Here is a 9484-nt window from a genome sequence, read left to right as displayed (position 1 = left end):
ATGGCTGTGCGTGGGAAGATGGCGCACGAGACCGCTATGCAATTATATGACCATTTATTAAAAACACATATATACACTGTTAACCAAATAAAAGTTTATTTTCATATTTGCGTGACAGTTACAGCAGGGCTTCAATTCGGTTAATAGTCAAGTAATAGCAGCAATAGTCAATTAAAGTGTGTAATAAACAAAAGATATGGGAAACACAATTGCAAACGGACTTTGCATTTCAATTTTAAATAATTTCACCATTCACTTAATCGAAAATGAAAACGGTAATGCGCAATTTGCATTTGCGTTTGGATTATGTCACATTTTATGCGTCCACAAATTGAAAACGCAATTGCAAATACATTCATGCATTTGAATTTCCAACGTCTACATGGATATGACAGGCTCATAGCTCGTAAGATATGGGAAACACAATTGCAAACGGACTTTGCATTTCAATTTTAAATAATTTCACCGTTCACTTAATCGAAAATGAAAAGGGTAATGCGCGATTTGCATTTGCGTTTGGATTATGTCATATTTTATGCGTCCACAAATTGAAAACGCAATTGCAAATACAATTTGCAATTCCTTTTGAATAAAGTCTGCAATATCACTCCATAGCTATACACACAGCCATGATCACGCTACAAACACTGGTCACGTGACACGAAAAGTCACACATACCTGCAAACTAGTCGCTTTTCGGCGAAAATCGCCGTTTTGAATGGGAAAATGTCATCTACTTGAATCGTGTAGATCCGAAGAGTTTTTTTGACGGGGGAGGGGGGTCTTCTGCGGTCTTCTTCACAAACATCTTTGTTGATACAGCACGCGAGTCATTTGGCCAATCACAGTCAAGATAACAGCAGCGTCTTCTTTGAAAAGCCCCTGTCTGCAGCTTTTCCCACGGATGAATTTGCGCCTATTCACGCCTACTTCTAGAACCTTACTGCACGCGAGTCATTTGGCCAATCACAGTCAAGATAGCGGCAGCTTTCCCGCGGATGAATTCACGCTTTGGACACCGACATTAGTTTTGAGGTAAGTGCTGTTATCTGCCAACAATATAATTGTTTTCTCTAACGTTGTTGTTAGTTGATATGTTTAACATTAACGTTATAATGAAAGTGCCGCCTAGTCAGCTAGTAAGATCAGCAAATTGTGTTGTTAGCTCACAATGTTAGTTCAATTTCACTGTGAAGGATTTTGGCAAGGCTAAGTTATCTCCTCCACTGCATTACTGTTAATTTAGTTTACGTCATTATTTTCATCAACGACATTTTACACCTTTATAATGACAGCATTTTTATAACCGTTTTGGTCACATTTGGTCGGGGAAAAAAATGTTTTGATTAATATGCACGAGGGAGAGAGAGCAAGACGGTGAAGGTGAGTGCGTGCACGGCCGGGGCTCTCTCTCTCTTTTGTAACTGGTCTTTTAAATTTTTTCTGTATGAAAAAATAACGTCATATCATACGTTAACAACGATTATTAGTTTCTCCTCCATTTTCTCGGAAATAATGTTTTGGTAGGAACGAAAGTTTACATGTTATGTTTCTCCGAAATCAGCCAGCGCGAAGGACGTCTATATTATGATTGGTTGCTGGCGTTTTGCCACTGCTTGCCGCTGAACCGCATCATAGCTCATAGATGATCCGAAAAATGACAGTGGGTAATAAACCTAATGCGGTCTGTGTCCTTAATATTAATCAAGCAACAAAAGAAAAAGAAAAGCATTCACTCAGGATTAATTATATTTTATTCTTTTAAATAGGTCTGCTTGAAAGAATAAAGAATGATGTATGCAAGTAGTTATAAAGAATGCATATCATTAATTGAAAAAAGACTGTTCTACTTTAGGAAAAGTGGTTTTATTTAATTTTAAGATAAGTCACAGTAGTTAAATCTGTATCTATATTGCATGTTCAATCTTTAAACTCAATTATATTAACAGGTTAATAGATGTTTTATCCGGGAGTATATGGGTTTGGACATTTTAGAGACCTTATAAATGAATGCATTACAATTTAACTAAACCCATTATATTTTATTTGATTAAATAAAATAAAATCTTATTGTATTTCAACGACTAAAACTAAAACAATTCAGATGACTAAAATATGACTAAAACTAAATGGCATTTTAGTCAAAAGACTATGACTAAAACTAAATAAAAATTTGCTGTCAAAATTAACATTGTTATCTGTTTTTTTATGTATATCTTGTCATAAGAAATGAGCGAAATGAAAACAAACACGTAATGAAACAAGACCCATTGGTGTCTGGTTTAACGTTAAAGAGTGATCGAAACACCTGCTCTGGCTGATCATTTAACGTTGACTAATGCAGTGGGAGTTGGCTGCAGTATTGTTGTTTACAGTTTTACAGTTGTTTTATGTTCAGTGGTGTTAATAAATGTTTCGGGTTTTTACCTCAAGAAAACATTGTCTTTTCCCTTTATTTTCTTCTTGGGGGGGGGTCTGTCACCTTTTTCAGTCCTTCTGAGTTTGCAGGTATGTGATTTAATAATAATAATAATAATAATTCATTACATTTATATAGCGCTTTTCTAGGCACTCAAAGCGCTTTACATAGTCTGGGGGTATCTCCTCATCCACCACCAGTGTGCAGCATCCACCTGGATGATGCGACGGCAGCCATAGTGCACCAGAACGCCCACCACACACCAGCTTACTGGTGGAGAGGAGACAGAGTGATGAAGCCAATCAGCAGATATGGGGATTGTTAGGAGGCCATGATGGTCAGAGGCCAATGGGCGAATTTAGCCAGGATGCCGAGGTCACACCTCTACTCTTTTCGAAAGACATCCTGGGATTTTTAATGACCACAGAGAGTCAGGACCTCGGTTTAACGTCTCATCCGAAGGATTTAATAGTTTCGTGGTGCTTGTAACTAGGAGTGTTTTCCAGAAAGCAGGGTTAACTTACATTGAACTAAAACCTGAACACTCGGTTGATTAACCCCAAACCTTGCTTACTCGAGGTATGTGGTTCCAAAAACGCGTCTGGGAGGAAGTTCATTCAACTCAGAGTATGTTCCTGATTAAGACTCAAGACATTCTCAACAGAGCGACGAATCGATGAGTCTATAGAGATCGCTAACACATGTGACCAACTAGGCAGCAACGTCTTCAGAACGCAAATAATTATGGGTATGTTTGGCCAGTTAACATAGTCTGGCATAGCAGGCTAGTGTTCTGGCATGAAAATAATGAAAAATTAGCGTGAAAAATAGAATATAATCCTACAAAATGCAGCGGGCTAAAGAAAACATCGTCGGACCATACCGCCTAAAACTAAATCCTAATGCAAAGATGAGATATGATGAGAAATTAGAGAAAATCAAAGGACTCGATCCTTACGAGCAGAGCGACTGGTCAAGGTAACACCCTCCAGCCCAAAAGAAAGGCATGTGAAAAGGCGGTGTTGTGGTGCTTTTGCAGACAGCCTGAAGAGCTTGATGACATGTTTGCTTGCGATAATCAGAACTGTGGTTCCATTTAGACTGCGTGGGACTCAGCAGCGCACCAGCCAGAGAAGAGTCATGTGTCTGTGACTTATCACCCACATCCTACCTCATCCATTTTCAGTTTCTCATTTCTATGGACTCTTTATAATGTACATGTATTCATATAAATGTATTTAGATGTTAAATATGTAAAGAAACTGAAATTAAGTTGGTTGTTACTACTATTTCTAAGTCTAATGGCGGATATGGCTGCCTGCAACCCGGGGGCTCGTGCTTTTAAACGGTCTCGTCTAAAACCAGAGATCTACGGGACGACTGTAGATAATTAAGACTCTAAGCCAGGATGAGATTGTCTTATTGGCTACAAACACGTTTGACTCTGAGGCAATTGAAGCCTCCAAGAAAGTTTTGTTTGAGCTCTGTCCGGGAACCTCTTAGAGATGTGTTGCATACAAAGGGCAGCACAGAGACGCCAACAACATAAAACTCTGCCTTAAAGTACTGAATGAATGTGGGTCTAATATCCCTAGATTTGTTTCCTACTACTTGGATGAGCTCCCACCGGTAACAATCTCAAGTTTAGATGTCTTCTGTTTGCTTCGGAGAATGGAGCAGCTTTGTGCGGAAGTGGGAGCTCTAAAACACATAACCCAGCTCCAGACGGGTGTTTGTGAGCAAGTTCGTGCTGAAGCTGTGGAAATCAACCACCGGGTATCTGTTCTGGAGTGCAGATCTGGCAACACCTGCTAGTGCTGTTGCTGCTGCTGGGATCTCTCCAGGATCAAAGAAGGCCTTTCACCATGGCCCGGGGGAACACTAAGGAGCCGACGCCGGGGGTGCGAGGTGGCGAACATGCGTTGGCTGTGGAGCAGGGAGTTGAAGGCTTGGCGGACCTGCACATAATGGGAGACGCATTTGCGCACTGTCCTGAACCGGTGCAGTGCAGCCGCGATGGGACTGTCGCGGCGGATGCAGCTACGGGGAAGGATCCTGCTGGGTCAGTGTCTTCTACTGGCTCTCCAAGTTGGAGTAAAGTTGCGAGAAACGGCCGGGCTCAGCAGAAGACAAAGTCTGTCAGAAGCATCTTCTGCTCACCAAGGCTGCATTTATTTGATAAAAAAAAAAAAAGTAATATTGTCAAATATGACCATTTAAAATGACTTTTCTATTTTAATATATTTTCAACTAATTTATTCCTGTAATCAAAGCCTGATCACACTCCAACATTTCATAGGCAGGTTTGCCTGCAAACACAGTCACCAAATAAATTGCAATGTAGCCTAGATATACAACATTTAAAACTGATTAACGTTACGCTTTAGTACATTGGTAACGCTCATTTTCTAGCCATGTCATGCTAGTTAACAGTTAACATTTACAGAGAGTAATTGTAACTTACCTTTGTGAAAATGCTTTGAACACACAATCATGGGGAAGGGGAAGTCGTGGCCTGGTGGTTAGAGAATCGGACTCCCAATCGAAGGGTTGTGGGTTCGAGTCTTGGGCCGGCAGGAATTGTGGGTGGGGGGAGTGCATGTACAGTTCTCTCACCACCCTCAATACCACGACTGAGGTGCCCTTGAGCAAGGCACCGAACCCCCAACTGCTCCCCGGGCGCCGCAGCATAAAAAATGGCTGCCCACTGCTCCGGGTGTGTGGTCACAGTGTGTGTGTGTGTGTTCACTGCTCTGTGTGTGTGCACTTTGGATGGGTTAAATGCAGAGCACAAATTCTGAGTATGGGTCACCATACTTGGCCGAATGTCACTTCACTTCACTTCACTTCACTTCACATCATGTGTGGTGGAGTGTTATCGAAGGTAATCTTGGCCTCCTTACCGCTGCTATCCATGCCATTTGTCGCCCTTTTTATCACCTCTGAAACATGGCTTGTACTATTATTTTTCCACGCTGGAAAACGATAAAAGAATATTCCGTTCTTAAGCTTTATGCCATTTCTATCGTGAGAAGCTTATAACAAAGCAGGTAGACGGCATCTTGAACACTGCGTTCTTCCCTCCATGCAAAGTCTTCTTTCTTCTTTTCGTTTTATGGCAGATTGCAACCATGACTATAAAGGTGCATACCGCCACCTACTGTATAGGAGTATGTAACATGGGAAAATATTATCATGACTATATCATCAATCAAAAAAAAAAAAAAAAAAATTAATATACTACCTAAATCCTATTATATATTCCTATATTTTTCAAATATTGTACAACTGCTTTCTGTGCATCCTTTACCCCATCTCCTGTTGTGCCTAACAAACCTTCAATATTCCACTTTCTTCCTACCTGACTTATCTTTTGATTTAGTCTCATCCTCTCATCCCTATATTTCTTACAATGCAATAATACGTGTTCAACATCTTCCTTGGACCTACATTCTATACATTCAGCAGATTGGCTTTTACCCATTAAAAACAATCTTTTATTTAATCCTGTGTGATCAAACCTTAGCCTGGTTAAAACACTCTCCTCTCTTATGTTACTTCTATTCACCCCCTGTGCCTTAATAGATTTTTGCAATCTGTAATATTTCCTTCCACTTTTATCCACATCCCACCTGTCCTGCCATTTTTTCATCATTTATTTTTTGATTATTGCCTTAGCCTCTCCTTTTCCAAGGGGTATATTTATTGTATCATTTGTCCTGGTAGATTTTTTTGCTATTTTATCTGCTCCCTCATTCCCTTTTATTCCTATATGAGCAGGTACCCAACAGAACCTCACATCTATCTGTAGTCTCTGTAATCTAAATAAACTTTGTTGGATTTCTAGCATTAGATCTTCTCTACTAGATTTCATATTTTGAATACTATATAGAGCTGCTACAGAATCAACACAACACACCACTCTGTCTGGTTTTACTTCCTCAACCCACTGTAGTCCTACAATAATCGCCATCATCTCTGCCGTATATACTGAAGCCTGATCAGATAATCTTTTTCCAATACTTATGTTCATTGTTGGTATATATATTCCTATTCCTACATTGTCCTTCTCATTCTTAGATCCATCTGTATAAATTTCTAAGTAACTATAATATTTGTTCCTTACATATTGACTTGCCAGGTGTCCTTTCTCACTCTCTTCCCATTCATTTTTTAGTTCCAAAATGTTTAAGTCTATCTCAGTTTTAGTAAATAACCATATAGGTATATTACTAATAGGCATAGGTGAATTAAACCATATATTTTTCACTCTATATTCCTTTGATTTTGTTTTTGTTACCCATCCAAAGCCATTACCTTTAAAAGACCTATATTCCCAACATTCTTGAATAATACTTTTTGCATGATTTTCATGTCCACATCCACATAAGCGACTCCAATATGTAAGCATGAGCTTATCTCTTCTCAGATCTGACGGCACTTCTCCTAACTCAACCTGTATTGCTTTAATTGGTGTTGATCTCATTACACCTGCACATATCCTCAATGCTTTGTTACTAATTCTATCTAGCTTCAGTAAATGTGTTTTAGCTGCTGCTCCATATACATAACATCCATAATCTATTGTTGACCTCATTAAAGCCCTGTAAATATATATTAGTGATTGTTTATTTGCTCCCCAGTCTTTCCCCACTACTGCTCTCATTAAATTGATGACTTTCTTGCATTTTGATTCCACCTTTTCAATGTGTATTTTCCATGTTCCCTTTTGGTCTAACCACATACCAAGATATTTAAAATGATCTACTGTTTCCATATTATGTCCATATAACTGTAGGTTCTGTTTTTCTATCCCCTTGATTTTATTTCTTACCCTTATAGGATCTCGTCCTCTTGCCCAGATGGCCCCATCATCTGCATACAAAGCTGATCCAATCCTTCTGTCCAGATTCATAAAAATATCATTGATCATAACATTAAATAAAACTGGACTAATAAAACTACCTTGTGGAATTCCATTACCAATTTCAAATTCCTCAGAAATTCCTGATCCCACTCTAACTCTAAATCGTCTTTCTGACAGAAAGTCTAAGACCCAATTATAAAACCTACCTCTAATTCCCATTTGGTTCATTTTAATTAAGAGTCCTTCCCTCCACATGGAATCATAAGCTTTTTCAATATCAAAGAACACAATACTCATTATTTCTTTCATTTTAAAAGTTTTTTCTATTTCATTGCTTACTTTCACCACCGCATCCATTGTGGAACGCCCTTTCCTGAATCCACTTTGATATGGTGCGAATAATCCTCTATATTCGAGGGTGTAGTTAAGTCTTCTGACTAGTATCTTCTCCATCCACTTGCAGAGATGTGACATAAGGGCAATAGGTCTATAATTACCAGCATTATTTGGGTCTTTCCCAGGTTTATTAAATGGTTATATTAATGCTCTTTTCCAGCTTTTTGGCATTTTACCGTCTTCCCATATCTTATTAAATAACTGTAATATTATCTGCAATACTTTCCCAGGTATTTTCTGGAACATGATGTAACTTAGTTGATCTTCTCCTGTAGCAGTATTTTTAATATCATTTAATACTATCACTAGTTCATTCAAGTTTATTTCTGCATCCATAGTACATTCCTCACAATCTTTTTTAATAAACACATCTCTATTTTCTTTAAGAACCTTCTCTTTATGTAATCTATGTATATCATCCAAATGATCCCCACTATGAATACTGGCAAACTTCTTTCCCAATGCATTTGCCTTTTCTTTATCTGTTATTGCCAGTATTCCATCATCCTCTAATACAGGTATTTTAGTATACACTTTTTTCCCACTCATTTTCTTCATCATTGACCACACCTCTCCTATTTTAACTTCCCTCCCTATAGTAGAACAATAGTTCTTCCATGCATTTTGTTTACTATTCTTAATTATTCTTCGTGCCTGAGCCTTTTTCCTCTGATAATCAATTAAGTTATCTTGGTTCAAATTACCTCTTAACATTCTCATTGCCCTATTTCGTTCTTTAATAGCTTTTGTACATGTATCATTCCACCATGGGACCATTTTCCTATTCCCCCCAACTGACTTAAATGGTATGCTTTTTAATGCTGCATTCATTATTAAATGTGTAACCTCAGATGCACATTCCTCAATATCACCCTGCATTGAGACTGTCTCTGCTGAAATACAACATATTTCTTTAAATTTTTCCCAATCAGCTTTTTCAAACTCCCATTTCTTATGATTAGGCCTTTCTTGGAGATCTATTTCAATATTTATAGAGCAAAATATTGGAAAATGGTCACTTCCAACACTTGTACTTTCTATCACCTTCCATTCACAAGAGTGTGACATTTTATTAGAGACCAGAGTGAGATCAATACAAGACAGTGTGTTAGAACGTATATCAATTCTTGTACCATTCCCATTATTTAAACAAACTAATTGTCTAACATCCATCATTTCCTCCACTGCTTCTCCATTATTATCTGTATGCTTACTTCCCCAAAGACTATTATGTGCATTGAAGTCTCCACACCATATTTCTTTCCGGTTCCTTTGTCTACTTATTATTCCCTCTAATGTTTCTAGATTTAATGATTTACAAGGGTTATATAAGTTTATTACTACTAAGTGTCCATCTGATTTATAAATTTCAGTAATTACACATTCTATTTCTGTTGTAGTTTCTATTCTTCTAAATGGTATCCCATTCCTTACAAATGTTGCACATCCTCCACCCTGATTCCCACCTCTATCAAACCTAACAGACTCATAACCAGGTATAATAAAATCAAGGTGAGGCCTTAGCCAGGTCTCTTGAATGCAAATAGGTTTGACTTCAGACTCTACTATAAACTTCTTAAATTCTTGTCCATTTGCAGTCAGACTCCTAGCATTCCATTGTAACAGATGGACAAAGTCTTCTTTCTTCTTCTTCTTTGTTTTTAACGGCGGTTGGCAACCAGCTTTTGGTGCATTACCGCCACCTTCTGCTCCGGAGTGTGAATCAGACAATAGGCTTACAATCTAGTTTCCACATAAAAAAAACAATAATAATAGTAATTTATAACACCTAGACACAATCA

Source organism: Carassius carassius, chromosome 2, assembly GCF_963082965.1.
Source record: "Carassius carassius chromosome 2, fCarCar2.1, whole genome shotgun sequence".
Lineage (NCBI taxonomy): Eukaryota > Metazoa > Chordata > Actinopteri > Cypriniformes > Cyprinidae > Carassius > Carassius carassius.
The sequence above is the reverse complement of the archived record's forward strand: the minus strand, read 5'-3'. Positions refer to the sequence as shown.